General features: G+C 42.9%; 1 protein-coding gene across 1 annotated transcript in view; it reads left to right on the forward strand.

Annotated features, from left to right (window-relative positions):
• The first annotated feature begins 702 nt into the window (after positions 1-702).
• LOC134853027 (uncharacterized) overlaps positions 703-23,263 on the forward strand; it is a 61,755-nt gene continuing 39,194 nt past the window's right edge. The window contains exon 1 of the mRNA XM_063868942.1: positions 703-723. The gene's annotated coding sequence lies outside the window, so the exon portion shown is untranslated. The remainder of the gene's footprint in view (positions 724-23,263) is intronic.

Below are 23,263 nucleotides of genomic sequence, written 5' to 3' on the forward strand. Positions count from 1 at the left end.
AATCTCCTACAAAAATAAACTCGTAAAACTAAATATCCTTCTTCTGTCTCTACTTCAAGAACTTCATGTTAGACTGCTGTTTGAAACACTACTTGGTGGAAAAGTTGACATCGACTGGAGAAGCCATGTAAACATTACTGACGTTGGAAACCGAAGAACTCAATTGACACGAAATTTCGTCTGCTAGCGAATGCGTCTGAAGAAGGACGAGTCGGATTAGGGGTTTCGGGCATGTCGTCTTGCTAATCTTTACAACAGATACTTCAAATATGACTTATTGTTTGACCCATAATGCAAAAACAGACTTCTAGAAATATGCACGAAATTTTTCAAAATACGCTACAACGAACAAGATACTTGCACTTGACGCAATTTATGCGATTGCAGCATTTGTACAGACCTGACGAAACTTACACCTATAACTGAAAACTAAACTTTGAACAGCTCAATAACTGGAATTTACGCGAACCCTTGATTATGATCCTAAACCCTTTTTTTATTATGATTATGATTTTTATAAGACGAGAATTATGCAGCTTTCACCGACCGAGAACCCAGCAGTTACATCTTCAACCAACAGAAAAACAGATAAGAACAAAGCAGACGGCCGTGATAATGAGACCGAAGACAAAGTTAATGAGAGTTAAAGTGACGAGACCGAAGATATTGTAAAAAACATTTCCACAAAATATCGTCCTAATTGTTGTGATAAACTTATTAAATAGATTTCCTTTCCCCGTATACAAACTGTGTTTTTTTTCAGATATATGTCCTAGAGCTAAATCTAAAATCGCATTATTGAACGGAAAAATAGCAAAGTCCTGCTGCTCTAGGTGTTGCAGTTGAAGACTTATGGTGCACTTTGTTGGAGCAAACTCTTTTCGTGCGGCTATCGACCCATCCCTTAGAAATTTGCAACGAAAAATATTCCCCATCCAGACATCAGTAGGAGGATTGAGCATCAACTCTGCTACAAAATAGAACTACCAGTCAATCCAGGAAAACGAAGACAAATTTATTCTGTGGCACGACTTGATCAACAATACTGTGCCCCCCCCCCCCACCACAGCAATAGTTGGAAACATTGTTCAGTAGAACTACTGCTTTCGAATCTCCACGGACTGCGTCACCGGATCGCAGCAATAGTATACACAAAACGAACGAAAACCACAGACATACTAAAAAGATTGAGAACATTGGACATCCTCATTATCCCAGTAAAAAAAGTTATTATCCACAAGAAAGAGACAGAACAACAAAACTTGCGAGATTCGAGGCAAATTCACCGATCTTCGATCCTTGAAGAGAGACTAATCAGAAAAATCTACAGAAGTAGAAACAACTTGAAAAAATTAGTCCTGAAGAAACGGTCAAAGTCTGCTACGAAGAAGTCAAAGAAACAGTCAACTTCGAAGCGAAGGCAGAAAAATAAAAGCAAAAAATAAAAAGTAAGAAGCTTTTTCTGAAATTCCAAGGGTAGCTTCTTGGGACTTAATTGTCTTAGAGCGGCCCAGTAATAATCAGATAAGAGCTTAGTGGTTTTGAAGGAGAAATTACGGGGTAGCTTCTTGAGACTTCAGTTTCTTAGAGCGGCCCAGTAATTTTTGTGAAGTTGATTTCATTACGTAGCTTCTTGGGACTTAAGTGTCTTAGAGCGGCCTGATAAAATCAAACTTAATATGCCTCCAAAACCAAAAACTAGACGTGAAGGTACTGAATCTGTGAGTGAAATGGACGCTTGGCAATGTAAAACGTGCAATAAGACCTATGGTAACATCGATGATAAAGTAATGGAGTATGATAAGCGTCATGAGCACCTTTGTACAACATGCATAAATATGCCTGACCAAGTCTACGATTAATTGTGTCAACTAGAAGTCGACTAGTGTTGCATTTCCTGCACACCGAAGGTGAAACTTCTAACTGAAGCTGACAAAAATCCAGAACCGGATACACTACGGAGTGATCTGGACAACACAAGAGCGAACCTAAACCACATGATTAACGACTTCTACAAGTTTGTAGCAGGACCAAAAGACGTGAATCAATCTGAACAGAAACCATGGGACGTGGCCCAACAACCGAAAGTCAAGCCACTAAAAGAAATTATAATGGAAACATCTGAAGAGCAAAAAGAAAAGAAGAAGCCGACAAAAGAAGAAAAAAGAACTTGATAATTTACAAAGCACCTGAGAGTACACACCAAGATGGACATAACAGAACGGTAGAAGACAAACAACTGATAGAAACATTTCTAGCTTCGTTCAAAATGGGAAACAAAACAGCCATAAGTTTTGACCGACTTGGGAAGAAGAATGATGAAGCCACGACAAACAGACCACTGCTAGTATCCTTTGATAACGATAGAGATGTAAGCGAGACACTGAAAAATTTAAATAAATTAGAAGATGCCGAATACAAAGTCAAAAACCTGCCGATTGGCCCAGACAGGAGTGTCAAGGAATGAGATGAAGTCAGAAGATTGATAGCAAAGGCAAAAAACTTAAAAGAAAAGGAACAAGGAGACTACGTGCACATTGTGAGGTGGTTGCAAAAAATGAGAAAGAGGAAAAAACCTCAAACCGGTTTTTATTAATCTGGTACACAAATATAGACACATTAACTCAGGACAAACTGCACGAAATTACGTGGAGAATGAATCAAGAAAAATGCAAGCCTGATGTCATCGCTCTAGTGGAAGGCAAACCGAAAAATTTTCGCGCAGAATGGAATCCAGTATGGCATAAAAACCAATACTATATTATAGAATCAATAAATATGAACCCATCTGATCAAGGACGTGGATTTTTAGTTCAAAATAATGAAAACATTGACTACTCATTGAACACAAATAATTCTTCTTTCTGTGAAAACTTGTTTTTAAAAATTAAAATTGGCAGGAACATCATCATCCTTGGTGTATTGTACAGAAGTCCACACTCAACTGAAGAAAATAACCACCAATTAAAAAATTTGATCGCCAATTTGAACGAAACACAGTCAAATGACTCAATACTAATAGTGAGAGACACAAATCTACCACAGATAGATTGGGAGGCCATGAGTACATTAAAAGATGAAAATAGCACTGAGTTTAACTTTATAGAGGCAATAAAATACGCACTACTAACACAACATATCAAAGAGCCTACAAGGCTAACTGGCAGAGACAAGGCATCACTGCTTGATGTTGTCATGTCAGATATAGTCCTAGAAGATCTAGACATCACGTTAGAGGCGCCAATCGGAAAAAGTGACCACGTCCTTGTCAAGATAGATGTGCCAGTAAACAAGATTAAATCGAAATGTAAAAACCGGAGAAACTATGAAAAGGGAGACTACCACGGGATGAGAAACCATCTAGCTGACCCAACGGTTCAGTTGAATACATGGGAAAAACAGAAAAACTGCATGAAAGAATTAGTCGAAAAATTCGTGCCCTTAATTAAGATACGCAACAGTGGCAACCAAATGCCGCTAGCAAGGGCGGTGTGCATGAAGATAAAAGAAAAAAAAGCCTGGAAAACTTTTAAAATTTATCAAACAGCCGAAAACTTAACCAAACATAAAATCAAACAAAATGAAAATAGATCTGCAACACAATCGGAGGCACTCACACGTGAAAAAGAAATATCATGAGAAGTTAAAATTAATCCAAAAAAGTTCTGGAGTTACGTGCGCCAAAAACCTACCATACAAAAATCAATCCCAGTTTTAATAAAACCAAATGGTTCGCTAACTGACACAGACGACGAAAAGGCAGAAAAGCTCTCAAACTTCTTTGCATCGGTTTTCACTGACGAACCACCGGGTAACTGGGAGATCAGCCCTCCACCAACCGCCAGCATTGATGACAACCTGGAGCTTACAATGAATGACATCCGAGAAGAACTAAATCGGTTCGACACTTCAAAGTCGCCTGAACCAGATGGAATTCATCATAGCGTCCTATTTGAATTACGAGAATTCATCTTAAAACCACTTTTGATTATTTTTCAAACGTCTTGGGAGACAAGCACAATACCCGAAGACTGGAAGTTAGCTAACATTTCTGCAATATTCAAAAAAGGTAAAAAATCTATGATAGATAATTATAGACTAATCAGTTTAACATCAATATGTTGCTAGTTGTTCGAAAATTTGTTCGAAAGCATTTAAAGGATCATTTCTATGAAAAACGGCTATTAGCAAATGCACAATACTGTTTTCGATCTGAACGTTCACTGAACTTACAACTCCTAAAAGTATTTGATGACTTCACCAGGGCAATAGACACATGAAAATGTCAACGTGATATACTTGGACTTCAAGAAAGCCTTCGATTCGGTACCACACAAAAGATTGTTCGGAGTTCTTAGACAATATGGAGCAACTGGATGAAACTTGAACTGGATAAGAGACCTTCTTCCGGGACGACAACAGATGAGTACATTGAATTTACATCAATTTACAAATTTTCTTTACATTAATTTACATACACTTTGGTTCTAAACCATCATGTTAAAAAATTAGCCAACCACAGTTGACCTCTAAATTACTATTAAGATTAAAATAATTAATTAATTTTTTTTAAAATAATTTCTCTGGAAGTTTCTGAGTCATAGTTTCGATTTAGACATGCACGTTTTAAATAAAAAACCAAAAATGTTTTAGGACTAAGTTTTCAGTGTAAGGCAAACCCTAAGAGACAAAGCCGTTGAAAAAACGAGGAAATATCTCAACGATAACGGGTTGCTGGCTGTGCCTTTTGATAAGGGGGTTGATTTTTGGATAATGAGGAAACAAATGTATGAATCAAAGCTGGAATCCTTGTTGCAATCTGCTCAGTTTGTGAAAAAAAAGATGCAACCACTGATAAGGTTATACTGAAAGTTGAGAAGGAACTTAACAAAGAATTACTGGCCATGAACAAAAGAGACGAGATAAGTGATCAGTTATATTCTAAGATGAGGTCAACAGGGGGGCAATTCGCCCGTTTGTACAGTTTAGCTAAGGTACACTAGGCTGAGACACCCCCACGACCAGTACTATCACTTCTAGGCAGCTCGTACGAGAATCTGAACAAAATGCTTCCAAAGTTTTTTGACAACATCGATGGAGTCAATATAGAAGCCAATACTAAAGATGCCAGAGAAACAATTGAAAACATTGCTCTAGATCCGGATGAAACCATAATATCTCTTGATGTGAAAAGTTTGTACAACAACGTTCCCCTGAAGGAGGCAATTGAAATTGCTTTACAGAAGCTGTACAGCCAAGATTCTCCTCCTGAAATTCAAAGAGCAACCATGAAAAGGCTTTTGAAAATGGCGGTCAGCAAAGTATATTTCAAGTGTAATGGTTCATGGTATGTACAAGTTGATGGTTTAGCAATGGGTGCGTGTCTCGATGTAATTCTGGCAAACTTATGGCCGAAAGAGTACGAGTTTGCTCTAAGACAAGAAATACCGGTCGGAACGGAGATACAGCGAATTAATGACAAAAACGGCTTGTGCCCATGTTGCAGCAGGAAAGTCACATATAGATCAAAGGGGGTTGAATGCGAGAGTTGCCGAAACTGGTATCATCTAAAATGCGGAAAAATATCCGATGACGTATACGCATCAATAACCGAGATAATCTGGTACTGTGAAAGCTGCTGCCGAGCTAAGAACAAGGAGAAGGATACTCCCCAGGTGAAATTGTTCCTCAGGTATGTGGATGACCTTGTTAGAACAGTCAGAGGGGATCCGAGTTGTCTTCTCGATGCCGCCATCCAAATCTGCAGTTCACTCTAGAGAAAACTAATTCTGAGGGGAATATGCCGTTCCCGGATTTGAACATAAATGTATTGCAGGGTAGGCGTGTAACTTGCAGTTGGTATCAAAAAACAACAAATACAGGGACTATACTGAACAATAGAAGCTGCGCCCCAACTCAGTATAAGCGTAGTGTTATCCAAGGCACTGTACACAGGGTTTTTAGGAGTACATCTAGCTGGGAGCAATTTGATAAGGCTATGGAAACTAATAGTGCGCAATGGCTGACAAATCAGTACCCTAAAATCTTGTCCGCAAAGGTGGCTTCAGACGCTTTGTGCAAGATCATCGAGGGTAAGGGCAAGCCCCTGGACAGTGGTAGGTGTTTGTCAATTCAATCACGAAAGGTTGTGAAGCCCCCAATGCGGATGGTACAATATAGAGATAACCAGAACCAGTATTTTGCTAACAGCTTGCGAAAATTAACTAATGTTCAAGTGTTTTTCACCACAAGAAAACTAGAATCATGTTTACCATCACTGAAGTCAGCATTTTCTAATGACCTCAAGTCAAGAGTGGTTTATAAACTGTTTTGTAGTGGATGCACTTCCAACTATGTCGGAAAAACTGTCCTAACTTTGACTACTAGAATTGAGGAACATAAGAAAGGAGACTCACCGGTAGGCCTCCACCTTCAGCATTGCCAACTTGAGGGAAAGAGCGCAGATCTTAGTTGGGAAATAATAGAACGGTCAAACCACCAAACAAAATTGTTAATACTAGAGGCAATACATATCAGGAAAAAGAAACCGGGCTTGAACACGCGCGATGAGTTTAGGAACAGGAAGTTAACACTGAAAATTTACTCCCAAAATTTTTTTGGTTTTTTTAAATGTACATGTTTAAATCAAAATTATGACTCAGAAACTTCCAGACAAAATAATTTTAAAATGTTTTGTCAATTTTAGAGGTTAAAAGTAATTTAATCTTAATAGTAATTTAGAGGTCAACTGTGATTGGCTAAGTTTTTAACATGATGGTTTAGAAACAAATTGTATGTGATTTATTCTTAATAACATTTGTAAATTGATGTTTTATCGTCATTTAGATAGGTTTATTTAAAAATCCTGACGATGTACATAGTTGCGACAACGTTTGAAATTTACTCTTTTGGTAAAAATTTCCTTAACGATTCAAGATCCTCATGGCAGCGAGTAAAAATTGGGATACCCTAGGGTTCAGTACTCGGCCCAGTACTTTTTTTATTATACATCAACACAATTCCGGACAAAATAGCGTCAAAAATATTTCTATTTGCAGACGATGCAAATTTATACCTTCGGATTGAAAACAAATCGGATGTAACACGCATACATGAAGATTTACAGTCACTAGAAACTTGGTCAGGCCAAAGTTTTTGTCTTTTAATATCGACAAATGTGTTCACATGACAATAGGAACCAAAAAATTGGATATGGAGTGGAGCTATAAAATCAATGGCAAAAACATTAAAGAAGTGCAACTCAAAAAAGACCTGGGTAACTGGCTTGACAAGAAACTGACATTCGAAACACACATCATTAAAAAAGCATAGGGCAAACGGCAAGATAGCAGTAATAAAGAAAAGCTTATCTAAAGTCACAAAACAAGCATTTTTAAACATCTACAATTGCCTGATACGGCCACACCTTGAATTTGCGAACTTAATCTGGCACCCAAGGTTGTTCAAGCATCAAAAGATTTTGGAAAACGTACAAAGAAGAGCGACGCGTCTAGTTAGTGGTATAAAAAATTCTATCCTATTACGAACGCCTTAAAAAACTGAATATATCATCGCTGGAATACAGAAAGAAAAGAGGGACAATGATATAAATGTATAAAGTCTGCTATGGTTTTTATGATAGGAATGCCACTGCGAGACTATTTGAGCGGAATGATAGGAATTCTAGAGGTAACGCATGTAAAGTTGTTGTACGTAAAGCAAATCTAGAAATGCGAAAAAAATTCTTCACAATAAGATCACTTCTCGACTGGAACAATCTGCCAAAGGAAGAAGTGCAAAGCAAGACCATCGACGAATTCATGGGGAAACTGGACAAAAATTGAAAAGCGATTGGAATAGAAAAGTACGAATTCGAACGGAGATAGCAAAAAAACATTTGAAATGACCACAATAGGCACTGCCTAATGGTAAAAAAAAATTGACTCGACTTGACATGAGAGAAAGAACGCTAAAACGAGCTCGCCAGCACCTTTTATCTCAATATCTCATTAAATGCAAGTTCGGACGAACAAGTTACAGAAGCCAGGCGTTCAGTACATTCCAATGATTTTGACAGTCGTGGAAATAACTTATGAACAGCAAAAACTATTCCGAGCAGATGAAAATCGGTCAAATTGTGTCTGTTAAGTGTGATGGAGGAATGATCACTGGCCGAATTCTGAGTGGCGGTGGAAAGATGCCTGAGTAGGAGCGAAAGATGCCTTGAGCGAAATCTTTGGTTTGGAGCATGTGGATGGAACCTATGATGATGCGCTTAAACGGTGGTTTGACATTGGAAAAATTGAAATGGCTCCGGAAAATGAAATCCAAAAAAATTGGACGGAGCCAATTTTTGACAGCGAAATTGCAGACTTGGTTTTACGACTCGAACCAACGGACGTAAAAATGTTCAACGCGTTCCAAGATAGATTTGGCTCCCTGTGACATTCGACCAGAATATGAAAAATGCAATCTCTGCAGAATTCGGAATTTTAGCAGTAAGCCTTCCGGATTGGTGGTTTTTAGGAACTAAAGGCGTTATTGGAACGTTTAGCCAAAAGGTGAGGGCTGGAATATTCTAGTATTTTAAAATTTCAAAAATTCGAATGATGACGTCACATTTCTGAGAAATGCTGAAACGGCCATTTTAACGAAAATTGAGAGAAAAAACAGAACAACAACATTAGTTGCGCTAACGAGAACAACTTCATCGAAATTGAAGAAATCGAAATTGAAGAAGACGACAACGAATTGCAGAGAACGTTCTGGGTTGCAACTATTGTGCTGCTACAATAGTTGCAAGGCCGTTGCGAGCAACGGTGAAGGGTGGAGACCAGCCTTCCGTGTTATCGTGAAATCGAAGTTAAGGAGCTTGATTCACCGGATTCAAGAATTCGGAAGGGTCTCGGGACTGAAACTTTTAACCTGTTATATAAACTTTTAGCATCCTGTCATGTCTTGACTTGACTTTAATTGATATTTGGATTAGTTTTGACAAGGATGAGGTGCTAAGAGTTGGGGGGAAAGGGTTGATCCATCTTCGATGGAGATGATGATTTTTATCTACTGAACAAAAACAATAGTAATATAATAAGTAGTAGCCCTGTTTTTAGGAGTGACCTCGTGGTCTGGGGATACTGAGACCCAGCCATGAGCTCACTATTTTTGCATGTAATTCAGTTAATTTGAGCGTTCTGGTCGAAGCCGGAGAACAGTAACGTTTTTGTCGACCCGATGTTGGAAAAGACCACCGAAAAGTACTGGCTTGGTAGAGACGGTGAAAAACATGCAAAGCTCTGTTTAGACGCTGGCCAGTCGTCTTAAGACTTAGTTTTGTTATCCGTCGATATGTATCTTCCGGGCGAATGTTACATGTATGTTTTTATGGCGCTCCTGGGTGTTATTCTTTTTTAACATCATGACCGGCAGAACCGTTAACGAGCACTCCGCGCCGAGCGGATGCTCACATTAACGCCCTTAATAGGCCTAAACCGCCGGGGCGGAAGGGTAGTTCGGAACGCGGAAGCCTTCCGGATTACCGGGAATAGTTTTTTAACCAAGTTAAGACCGAAAATTCACGAACCAGGAAGGGTGGGGGGAATCGCGAACCCCTCATCCCCTGAGTGGTTTGTGACCAAAAACACTTAAAGATATAAGTAAAACCAAACAAAAAGTAGTATAGTACCCAAGAAAAACAAAAAACATAAAAAAATAACCGAAAAAACCAAAAACAGTAAAAAAAAAAAGTAAAAAATCAGTAGAAATCATCCCCCCAGACAAGATGTGATCCAACCCCCCCGTTTGTTGTTGATAGATATATTGTTGTTACAGGCATTTATATCAGTCAGGATCGTTACGATCAGTTTTGTAGCCCGTTTGTGAGGCTTGTACTGTAGGGTTATTTGAGCATTTAAGCACGTTAATGATAAATTGCGCTCAATCCGGAAGGGTCAGCTGATTTGCGCTCAATTCGGAAGGGTCTTGGGTGAAGACCGATCCGGCAAGCAGTACAAGGATCAACAAGAAGGGGCTCAACGACAACAACAATCGACTGTTGGGTATCGTTAACAAGTTTTGTATCCCTTTTGGTACAAAAAGTAAGATAGTAATCTGTGGGGGGCTCGACAGTGCTGCACTGTAGTGACCCTTCACCGAACTGCGAATATCCGAGTTAAGCACCTTAATTCGGATAATAAACAAACCCGGAGGGGTATAGTATTACTAATATTATTACTTATATAGCCTATATTAATAGTCTTATATCGTTTTTCAGTAAGAAACAACGAAAACAGACCGGTTTTTAGGGTCAAAATAGCGATATTTTGATCCCCCACAAGTCGCGATTTTTGAGATATCGATATTTTTTGAAACGGAAAAAAGCGCTAAGTTAGTGTGTTACATCGTAACTGCACTACTGTAATAAGTAGAACCGGTTAACTTTAGTTCGGAAGTGGTTGGAACTAGTTTGGTACCAAAAACCAAATTTTCCCATTTTTTGATAGTAAGAAACACTATAAAATCAGAAAATTTTTTGAAATCTTTGAGTTAGGACAGTAAAAATAGTTGTTCGGACAACGTCCACTAGTGAATCTACGAGTTTTAAAACCCGCTACCCGAAAGCCTTCCGGGTTGCAGAGAAATCGAACATAACGTGTTTGATTTGGTGGATTCATCAATCCGGAGGGGTCCAGGTAGCATAGTTTTTCGCAAATTTTTTCTACAAAAGCGTTTTAGATCGGGTCTTTTGCATTGAGCTAGAAGAGTATAGGCCTTCTGAGCTCGGATCAATAATTTTTAGGTCGAAAGGAACAGAATTGCGGAAAAAGTTAGGTAGAATCTATAAGTGAGAAATTTTTTGAGTTTGCAAGAAAGACGTTTTGGCTAATAACTTTTCGACAACTGGACAGATCCGGTCAATCTTGGTACCATTAGATCAGAAATTAGCTGAACTTACTAGTAGGAAAGAGAATTACTCGAGAAAGCGAGCGAGAAAATTTTTTGAGATTGTTTTTAGCAAATTACACAAATCCGGAGGGGTACACCCTTCACGTTTTATAAATTTTTCTGAAAAACCCTTAGACCCCTACCAAAAGGTAATAGCGGTTGAATAAAGTAACTTTAGGCCATTCTAGACCAAAAGGGAGGGCTAAAGGCACAGCAAAAGCTTAATCGAGCCGAAGTTAGGCCAGCGATAAGACCCTTCACCGTTAGCGTGAATTGTCAAATAAGAGGCTTAACTTCAATCAGGAAGGGTCTAGGAAGGTAGTAAATACCCTTCCCAGTTAATTGAAAGAGCATAATTGCATCGGAGAACGTATCCGGAGGGGTATAGGTTGAAAAAGAAGGAAATCTCAGAAAAGCCACTTTTACAAAACCGGAGGGCTCCCAATCCGGAGGGGTCAAAGTTTTTTCAAGTTAGGAGGGGTCCGAATCCGGAGGGGTCTTATAGTTGCTAATTCGGAGGGGTCCAAATCCGGAGGGGTCTTATATTAACCAACTCAGAGGGGTCCCAATCCGGAGGGGTCTAGATTTTGTTAGTCCGGAAGGGTCCTATTTGTGCCAATCCGGAGGGGTATTATTTTATTAAGGACTTAGGTAAACGAAAAGAAGACTAAAAAGCGAGAGGTATTAGGTTATTAATACACAGGCTAGGTATCAGTGACTGCACTGGTAACTTGCCTTTCAAAAAGAACCAGACTAATACAAAACAGGTCTGAACTCGGATATTCGCGACACTAAGTCTAAATTAAAAAGAGCGTGACTCATTGGTGTGGATTGAAACATAATACGTTTTTGGGAAAAGTGACTGCCCTGAGGATTTTAGAAGGTCTAGCTCGGGCAGTCCGAAGGCAGATAGGTAACACAGTACTCGGTGGGTGCAATAGACGCCCACTTGAGAAAATTACTGCCTTCAAAGTTTTGTCTGTTTGGTGCAGCACCAAGCAGGGAAAGCTTTTTCTTTAAAAGACAGGTTCGACTATTGTACTGCGACCGACTAAGAGTACAATACACATACGTTTTTTTATATATACATTCATATTGTGTCAATATATTTTTGTTTTTGATTTTAAATCAACGTAAACTGTGCTTGATTGGGTAGTGAACACACTATCTTTTAAATTGACTGATAACATCATATTGTGCTAGTTTCCAGATCTTTGGACCGGTAATCGGTTAGTGTGAATAAATTTTATACAAATTGAGCTCTAATAACATACAGGGATTCGTGGTCACTATTGAATAGAGTCTGGTGAAATTTATTGTGTTGTGTCATTATTATTGTTAACAAAACTATAAGGCTTTGAGTTAAGAGTTTAGGCATTAGAAAGTGACAAGTAGAGAATGAGTCTAGACAAGTCAAGGATACCAAAACGAGGTAATAGCTCTAGGAAATTCATACCTGAAAAGCAAAGAAAAACGATGACCGATCCTTTTGTGGATTGGATCAAGCGATCCCGGTCCGATAAAGAGGAGACGGTTTCAGGCAGAATGGTTGAAACGAGAAGTCAGAAGACCTCAGAAGGGCGACGAGAACTGTTAGAAGTGGAGGTCAATACGGACCATACCATGAACGACGACCAGGGAGTAAATGGACTGGAAGGGAGAGGCGGAAGGCTGGCGAGTGAATCTACTCCGGTAGAACAAGGCCACGATTTTGCCACTTCCACCGGGACATTGGATCGGGAAGAGATGTCGGAACTGTCCGACATCTCAACTGAAGTAGCGACAAATAGAAGATCTCCGACAGACAACACTATGATGGCAAGCGGAACTGGGAAGCAAACAACGTCGTCATCGTTCTCAGAGGATGAAGAACACCTTGGGAAACTTCTTTCCCTTCAGCATGGGAGGAGGAGCAGAAAACGATGGTGAGTCCCAGGAGGATGGGGAAGATGAGGAAGAGCAAGGGGACTTTGGATCTCAAGTCAGCCTCAATAGCTCGATCCAGGAGAGTGAGGCACACGTCGGAAGAGAGACTGGAACCATGGACAAATTTGGTGTAGTGACAACGATAAGCAAGGAGGCAAACACACCGGGCCAGTCAAAGGACTTCGCGATTAGGACAAGTTCGGAGCCACACCTGAAGACAGTAGAACCAGAGGGCTCGGCAATGCGTTAATGGATCCTGAAATAAATAATGAAAGGACGTTGAAGCAGAGAGTCAAGGCCCGGATCTCGACAAGCACGAAGTTGCCTGGGACCGACAGGGTTACACCGCCACTAGTGACGCCACTCGTGGATAACGGGGCAGCACTAGAGGAAGCCTTAAACAACATAGTGGGCAGTTTAGGAGAACAAAATGAACAGATGTCGATAAGGATGAGTGAACTAGAAAGAGCAGTTCACATTGAAAGAGAAAGTCTGCGGGAAGAAATAAACCGCATTAGACAAGAAGTTGGCAGAAGCGAAAAACGCTTGAAAGAAAGAACGGACGAACATATGACGAGGAACTTGTCGCGAATGACAAGAGAGGCGGAACAGAGGGAGTTACGCTTAAGAGCCGACATGGAGAAGTTAAGAATTCAGCAAGAGCAGTCTCTTGGGTCTCTTGACACAAAGATAGACGCGATGATGGAGAGGCGAACTCAGGCTATCATGGATAGGTTGGACGGGCTACTAAGCAGCAAGAGTGGACCAAAAGAAGGAGAGCCGAACTCGGGAGGTCCCAGCAGGGAACCGAGGGTGAACTTCAATGAACATCAAAGGAGGAAGACATATGGATCCACTAGAGGCAGGGGCAGTTCATCAGGCTATGCCACAAGGGGTAATTCAGCATGGGGCCCAAACAGTAGAGCAAATTCAACGGGGAACAGACAGACCTCTAACGAACGACCAACGCAAGGCACACATGCGACTGGGAGAAGTGATTCCGGCAACAGGGGGCATGCAAGCCCGAAGAGGAGTCATGTAGGTCAAGAGGGAAACACTCATGGCGATTCGGATTGCAGGGATGCACCTCATACAGAGCCTTCGACGAGGTGTGAGGACACTCAAACGGGACACTCAAGGGATGCTACTGCGATGGCCACGGCATTTGAACCCCTGAACCAATGAACGCAGTGAGAAGTCCAGAAGAGTCTTTAAGAAGCCAAGATGCTACAAAGACGAATCTGATGGCTGTATTGATACCTGGATAGAGGTAATGAAGCTGCATTTCGAGGAAGAGGACTTGTCGGAGAGACAGGAATGCAGCGCGCTCACCAGCAACTTAGAAGGGACAGCCCTGAACTGTGTCATGGCCAAGAAACAGTATCAACGTGACACTGCTGAGAAAATCTTCGAAATCTTGTTAAACCGTTTCGGATCAGGAGTGCAGGGGCACCAGGCGATGATGCGCTTCGAGAAACGGAGGCAACGAGAGGATGAAACCATAGACAAGTTTCTCGAGGATTTGGAAATGCTGAGAAGGCGCAGCCAACCGGATGAGTCAAACCGAAGGATGAACCTGGCCGTAGCCTCAAAATTCATCGATGGTGTAAAAAATGATGAACTTCGTACGATGCTAGCAACGCATTACACACCACTATCAACTAATGCGCCAACACCGGAGGAGTTGAGGCTCAAATCAAAAGAGTATCTGTTGTTGAAACCTCCTTCGAGATCTGGATATTACAAGAACAATTATGGAAGTTTTAACAACGGACCAGCAAACCAAGGGAACAATTGGTACAAACCGAGGGATGATATGGACAAGAGACGTTCTTGTGCTAATTGCAGTTCAACAGACCATCATGTGTCAGCATGCCCAGCTTACAAACAAGGCATGAAAGCAATAGGCTTTAGCCTCGAGGACGAAGATGCGTCAGAGTTGGATCATGAGGATTTCATGAGAGGAGTAATAGCGAGATTCGGCCCGAGGTGTTTCTTTTGCAACTTGGAAGGTCATTTTAAATCAGATTGTCCACAATTCTGGGATGCAGTGGCAGACATCAAGCATCCAAGACATGAAGAAGCTTTGTCAGGAGTGAAGGCCAGCAAGGCTCGACTTTTGAGTGAAGCGGAGGCACGCAGAAAGGATAAACCTCAAGAGCTGGTGGCAAAGAAGATGCAAGCGGTAACAGAGGAAGCAGGTGAACCGGAGCCAGCAACTGCGGCCGATGACTTCAAAATCGATTATAGGGCAGCTGCGAGGGATGCTATAAATAGAGTACAGCAGGAACTAGTGACGAAAGAGATTGAACAAAAGGTGAAACTCGAGCTGGAGAATGAAAAATTACAGGAGCAACTGAACGCCTTCGAAGCAACGGAAGTTGAAGAGGCAAAAGCACCAAGCAGCTTGAGCATGAAACTTAATGTTATCTCTGGTCAGAGGTTCGGTATGGCACCGCAAGGAAGTAAAATACAGTCGATAATCTCGGTGGCAGGGCATCGGGTAATCCGAAATCTGAGTGAACCGTCTGAGTTCACATTGATGCATTTGGACACATATGCAGACTATCTGAGGCAGGTGGAGCCACGCACCGAGTCGAGGGCTGTGAGGGCACTACTAACGACGGGTGGCCCTCGCATGAAGAAACTTCATGGACGCTACCTAGAAGTCTATGGGCCGTATCAAGTGATGCTGAACGTGGATGGGATCAGCATCTACACCAGGACTTATGTAACAACAGATGATGACCAAATAGGGCAGATCTATTTGGGAGAAGAGGAACTCAAGGTCCGCAGGATAGGCCATGACGCCATGATGGAACAAGACGCAGTACACATTGGATATGAAGCAGATGTGACAGCACATCTGCTCGACACCAACGGGACAAAAATCGGAGTCACAGGGCTTCTGGACACAGGAGCGGTAGTGAGTGTGATGCCGATAAAAACTTGGGAAAGAATGGGCTTCACGCGGGAAGATCTAATTCCAACGAATCTCGACTGGCCGCCGCCAATCGAGGAGCTATCTACGTGGCCGGAAGAACACCGATAACGGTCCTCCACATGGGAGGACGTGATCTTTGGATGAGCTTCCTGGTGGTAGAGAATCTGGACGACGCCGACCAATTCATCTTGGGCAGAGATTTTGTCAGGAATTTGGACGTGATGATTGACTTGAACAACGGTCTGATACGGATTAGAAACCCGGACCGAAAGTATGTTAAGAGACCAATTAATAGGATAATAACAGACGAAAACAAGGTACCAATTTTTTTAGATAGAAAAGTAAAATTACAACCAGGACAAGCTGTGGTAGCAATTTTTAGAATGAGAAATCTAAACTCGTTGAGTGATAGTAAACAGGTTTGCTTAGTACCGAATCCAAATAGTCAGAGTTCGGTGATTTTAGGCCGGAGCTTCTCGGTAACGCGAAACGGACTGTGTGTCAGTGTGTTGTTGAACACACTGGACACCACGGTTTCAATCGAGCGTGGAAAGAAGCTTGGCTACGCCTTACCGATGAGTACCGACTATGAGGAGACAGAAAACTTGAAGAAATATAGTGTGAAAGACTGTCCTTATCATGCAAATAAAGATAAAATCTTAAAGAGAATTAATGAATTAAAATATATTCATAAATTGTTTTCAATGAAATCCGAAACGGACGACGGCTTATCAAGCTGCTCGAATTTTCCGGAACGCCCCTCGTTATATGAACTAGATTCTGACAAACCGGTTTTGCCAGAAATAGAACATTTAAAAGGAAAAATAGGTGAGGGAGATTTTGAAAAATTGCGGGACCTCCTAAATCGGAACGCCGAGGTATTTTCAAAACATAAGGCGGATATCGGTTGCTGTAATTTCGTCGAACACGAAATCGAACTGGAAGAGGGCGCCGTTCCCCATAGGGAAGGCGCACGGCGAATGACGCCACATAAATCGGAAGCGTGCCGAGCGGAAATAGAAATGTTGCTTGAATACGATATGATAGAACCCTCGAAATCGCCATGGGCTTGCGGAGTAGTAATGGCGAAAAAGAAAGGGGGGCAGCTTAGATTTTGTTGCGACTTTCGTTACTTGAACGCGGTAACGATAAAAGATGCGTACCCGATACCGCGAATAGACGAGAGCCTATCTAAACTTGGTGATGCCAAGTTCTTCACCACATTGGACTTAGGTTCTGCCTTCTGGCAGGTTCCTTTGCGGAAAAAGGATAGGGAAAAAACCGGTTTCGCGTGCGAATTGGGGTTGTACCAGTGGAAGAGGATGCCCTTCGGCTTGTGCAATGCAACAGCAACTTTTCAAAGGCTGATGGCTCAGGCTTTGACAGGAGTGACCAAAAAGTACGGGAATCTCTTGATGTGCTACGTGGATGATGTAGTCATAGCGACACCGACCCTGGAGGATCACATTGATCGGCTCGATGAGGTCTTCGGATGTATGAAAAGAGCAGGCTTGAAATGCAAACCATCGAAATGTGAAATCCTTAGGGACTCGATCAAGTACCTGGGAAGAATGGTGGACAGGCATGGTGTGAGGCCAGATCCAGAAGCAGTAGAGGCTGTGCTGACATGGAAGGCTCCGAGGACGGACACACAGCTAATGAGCTTCCTGGGGTTTGCCAATTATTACCGTGAATTCATTAAAGGATATGCGGACAAGGTGTACCCGATGCAGAAGCTGATGCGCAACAAAGGGAAAAAGTTCGAATGGAACGAAGAGGCACAGGTTGCTTTCGAGAACATAAAGCGGGAACTGTGCGAAGCGCCAGTGCTGGGCATGCCTACAGAAAAGGGCATGTATGTTCTCGACACAGACGCATCGGTGGTGGCCATCTCAGGAATCTTGCATCAAGAGCAAGAATGGAACGGAAGAACAGTTCTCCGTCCCATTGCATACGGCAGCAAAGTCTTGAGTGACACAGAGATGAAATATGGCGCACCAAAAGCAGAAATGTTCGCAGTAGTCACCTTTGTGGAGAAGTACCGTGCATACTTGGGGAGCGCTCCCTTCAAGTTACGCGTGGACAACAGAGCGTTATCCTGGTTGAAGACCTACTCGATGGATCAGAGTTATATTGGTAGATGGATAGTAAGACTGGATGGCTACCACATGATAATCGAACATAGGATGCGTGATAAACACCAGAATGCTGACAGTCTCAGCAAGAAAACTGAGTTCTATGAAAGATTGGAGCAGAAGCAGGCCAATCAAGCGGAAATAAAGGAGGGATTCTCGTTTCTGGACAAAGAAACTTATGAAGCGCTTCCCCTAACGAGATGGTTGGATAAGTCTGGACATCCAATTCCAGGGCATCCTGAGTTACCTGTGGAGAAAGCAGCCGAGATAAAGATCCTGTCCAAGGGGGACCCGGTCCCCTTGGATTTGTTTCTACGCTCGAACCTGGTCCAGCAAGAACTCTCTCGCATGAATATAAACAGCCTCTCATTATTGGATAAAACGGTGCAAGTCACACCACAAATGATGCGGACGCCGGGTGGATTGTTAGAAAGAGAAGTGACCAGAGATGACCCCGAGTGGACAGCAGCAGTGGCATCGCTAACAGTCAGGGAGAAGGTGAAGATCATGCCGTCCAGACGACAACACGAAGAGAACGAGAGGGATTGTAGGACAATAGTTCAGCAACTAGTATCCTCAATACCCCAAGAGATTTTAACCAGTACTTCTTACGGACAGAAAGAACAGGGGAGCAGCAAGCGAAAGAAAACCGTCACCTTTGTAGACCGGGATAAAGAGGGTGAAGAGGTAGAACAAAATCTGCTGCAAGACTATTTGTCCGGGGAGAAGGATGATGAAAAGAACCAGCGATCACAAGATCAACACCCGGGACAAGAAAATTTGTCCGGGGAGTCTGAGATAGACGAGAAAATTCCTGATGAGAAACAGGACCCAGAGAACAAGGTTTTGTCCGGGGAGTTCAGATGGATGCGAAGAAAGCACAGACATGATCTGGAGGAGCGTGCAGTCTCCAGCACAACCTCTTCGACGGATGATGATTCCCGAAACTCAGGAATGGACACCTATTCAGACAGGAACTCGAGTTCGGGATCCGAACTGTCAGAACTAGCGATACACACGCTACTAGTGGAAACTCGGGCAAGGGACCTGGACAGAGAAGTGTACCAGGATCCTGACAGTGATCGCTACCTAATACCAAGCGAAAGAGTCTTTGACAACGCAGCGGATGACTTAGAAACGATAGCGGTATCGAAACGCTCGATAAGCCTGTTGCCGCAGAAAGAGGCAGTCAGGACTGATCTTCAACCGTTTCAGCAAGAAACACAACCGTTGGCGAAGATTTGGTGCGTTAAGATGGAAAAAGACACACATCAGCCCAACGAGCTGAATAGTCAGATGAGGGTCATGAAGACGTACTTGAAAGCGAGATACAGACTCTCGGACCTTCTAAGGGCGCAGAGAAATGATCGCATGACGAGCAACCTAAAAAGGTGGATAGAAAACGGTGCACCTGACAAAGGTGACCTAGAAGAAGACAGCTATAGGATCCTGAGACAATACTTCATGCAGAAGAAGGGGAGATTATATCTGAACAAGGACGGGATCGTGGCTTGCAGGAGAAGAGAAGAAGACAAGGTTTTATACAAATATAACGCGATAGTGTTGCCGCAACTCTATCAGACAGAACTATTGTTCAGGTCGCATGATCAGATGGGCCATCAAGGGATCGACAAAGTGTATCAGAGGATCCTGAAGCGCTTTGAGTGGCCTGGAATGAAAAAGGCATGTGAGAAATGGGTAACAGCGTGCCTGTCATGCCAACAGGTCAAGGATCCAAGGAAATTACGATTTCCTTTACAATCGATTGAGTCGTCTGAATTCAACGAGGTGGTGCAGATAGATCACCAGAAGATATGCATGACAGACAGCGGTTACAACCAAGTCTTGGTCATGATAGATCACTTCACGAAGTATGCAGAGGCCGTGCCCTGCATAACTGCCTCGGCGGAAGAGACATGCGACCACCTGATCAACACGTGGATAGCAAGACATGGTGGTCCGATGACGTTTCAATCGGATAATGGAACAGCTTTCGTAGGAGAGCTTACGAAAGAGCTTATGAGACGCTCACAGGTCGCTCAGGCTCACTCCACGACATACCACCCTCAAACGAATGGCCTAGTGGAAAGACAGAATAGGACGTTTGTGTCGATGCTGAGGGTATATTGTTCCAGGTACATGACCGATTGGGACAGATACCTTCCACAGGTGATGGGAGCTTATAATAGCACGCAACACTCCACCACTGGAGTCAGTCCACACATGATGCTGACGGGACACGAGAAGTCTTTACCCTTGACGTTCTTCTACCCAGAGTATGAGGGAAAGAAAACATCTCCACAGGTTTACGTAAGGGATGTGATCAGACGTCAACAGGAGTTGAACGATCTGTGCAGACGAAATACTCAGCAAGCACAGGCAAGGCAAAGGAAAAGATTCGACAAGAAAGCAGCTGGCGCAAAAGCTTACTCGGTGGGAGACTATGTATGGGTATTTCAGAACGTTATACCACCGAAAGGGACAAAGAAACTTCTAAAGAAATGGAGGGGACCCTTCATGATTACGGAGGTGCACCAGGAGGGACGCTTTTATAGACTGAGTACTGGCCGAGCCGCCCACTACGAGAACATCAAGCCACACAATCCATCGACAGAAGACTGGTGTATACCTGCAGACATGGAAGAAGGGGATTATCTAATGATGGATCCTGCTTGTGAGGTCAATGAAAAAGGCACCAGAGAGAAGAACGATGGAAACGAAGTCGTAGAGGAAGGTACGGATACACCATTGGACCTGGATCCAAACGAACAGATCGAAGCGGACGATGAAACCTTACCCTACGCAGAGGAAGATTGGCAGGATCCCGAACAGACAGAGGTTCCCAAGAACTTCGAACCGGACCTTCCGTTCACGATGCAGACTCTTCAGACGGACGGGACGAGACCAAGAAAGAAATACAATCCTTACGGTGAGGACTTTGTAGTGGATAGGATAGATCTAAGTAAAATAGTGGAGGAAGTAGTGGGTCTAGAGGAAATAACCGTGTCACAAGACATTGACATAGTCAATGATCACAACGATGAGTGGGTTGACGACTGGTCGAAACCCGAGGTAGAATTCGACGATGTGCAACAGCAGTCAAATGAACAGGACCTGACGAATCTGCGTGTCTTAGAGTGGCTGAACGAAATGACATCAGACCCTAAAAAGTCCAGCGTTACGATTCAAGACGTAGATCGTGAAAGCGCGAAATACATTAAGACCGAACGAGATGATCCTTCCTGGGCTGCCCAGGAAGGACAACTTCTCACTCCAGCTTCTAACCTTGACTTGATATCCGGTATGCGATCGACGGGGACGCCGATGGATATTTTTGTCCGGGGAGTGGGGGTAGGACTTACCCACACTGAAAACCTGATAATAAAAAAATTGAGAATAGCAAGAGAAACAGGAGAGTTAGAAGCAGAAACAGGCGAAGAACCTAAGAAACCTGACATAGGCAGGGTGGTTGAGTCATATTTTAACTTACCAAATGAGTATTCAAGTAACATAATACTAACAGACAGTGATTTCATACTCACAAACAGAGCATGTGCGATAGGAATCACAGCAGACATGAGTTTTAGGACAGCGTTAGCGGCAGACTTTAGGAGAGAATACAAAAACGTGGAATTCCTTTGGAAGCAGAGACCAGGGATAGGGGGCGTAGCAGCCTTACCTCCGGCGGTGTCGCAGATACCGGGAAAGTACTTATGCTTCTTGGTAACGAGGGCGACAGAGAAGCAGCACGTGGACCCAGAAAACCTAGTCTTGTCCTTGACGAGGCTGAGGGACTTCCTTGTGGAAATGGACGTGAAGGAGCTCTCGCTTCCAGTGTACGATCCAAACAGAGGAAGACTGCATCCTCGGGAATTGTACGCGCTTGTACACGTGACATTCTCTGATACAAACACACAACTATATCCACACAAGAAATATTACTTAAGTATAGGCTGAGTGATGTGCCAAAGAGTGTTAGGTCAAAGACTAAGTTGCATGTGATATGTGTGTTATGTTATGTTATGTGTTAGGTTATTAAGATCATGGGTAAGTAGGGGTTAGTGACCATGAACAACTAAATGACGATCTTGGAAATAGATCCAAAGTTTGGACTGTCCAATCTTAGGTCGAATTCCAAAATTTTAGAAACCAATTGATTTTAATAAATTTTAGGATAGATATATTTTTATCTGAACTGTTTTAAGCAAATTTTAACGATTTATGTTAAGGTGAAACTGACAAGTGTGACATTCGTGATTGCTTTTCTAGATCCTGATTGATCATTTAAATTGCTCACTTGAGTCAAAGAATCGAATCAAATCAAACTTGAAAAGAATAGAATGGACAACTTCAACCTGGATGAATTGATGGACCTGGCAGAGGCATATGTAGGACCGATGGTAGATGCGATCTATCGTCGGCTGATCGAACGAGACTTCGCTCTGGAGGACCCAGAGGTGGTCATGTTGCTGACCGCCCTGATCAACATCTTGGGGCACGACAACCGTGGGGACCGCCCCACGGAAGTCCTGTTGATGGCAGCATATGGAGAAAGAGGAGTACTTGACCGCCCGAACATGAGAGTGATGAGGTGGAGAAACGGGGCTCTCTCAGGGAGTGACTTGGCGAATGAGCCTGGGTTGGGAAGTTCTAGGACTTACCAACCAGGTGAGATGCCAATGCCCTCTAAGCCTAAACCTGGGCTGACGAGAATGCATCGGGAGATGAACAGCGAGGCGACCTCGTCTGGTTCACCACTGAGAGCAGCTGTGCCACCAAAAGGGGCGAAAGTAACACAGAAGGTTCAGACGAACCAAACCATGCAAGATCTGGACGAGATGAACGATCAGCTGAGAAGTACGAAGAAGGAGTTAGACGATATGACGAAGACCATGCTGGCGATGGAGGAAGACCGGGACATGTGGAGAAAGTTGTTTGAAGACTGCAACAAAAAGCAGGGTCAAGAGATCGAACGCTTAAGGCAGGAATACAAAGAGCGATCGGAACAGGCGGCGTTGAAAACGGCCATTGAGAAAGTGATACCTGCAAGGGATATTCCTCGTGGGCAGTCCCCGATGAAGCTCTTGACACCTCGAGAAATGAGTCAAACAACGGAGACACGGCTTCCAGCAGAGACGAACCGAGTAACAATCCCGGATCCTAGTGACACCTTGGGTGACCCCGTCGTGGAACAGACAGTGGGAAAACTGATAGAGACAGCTGGACGATTGGTCGCTAACAAGAATGCACCAGGTTCCGGGGTGATTGCACCCTATGGAACGATTGACGATACGGGCAGAGTACAACTCTCCCA

Source organism: Symsagittifera roscoffensis, chromosome 8 (genome assembly GCF_963678635.1).
Source record: "Symsagittifera roscoffensis chromosome 8, txSymRosc1.1, whole genome shotgun sequence".
Lineage (NCBI taxonomy): Eukaryota > Metazoa > Xenacoelomorpha > Acoela > Convolutidae > Symsagittifera > Symsagittifera roscoffensis.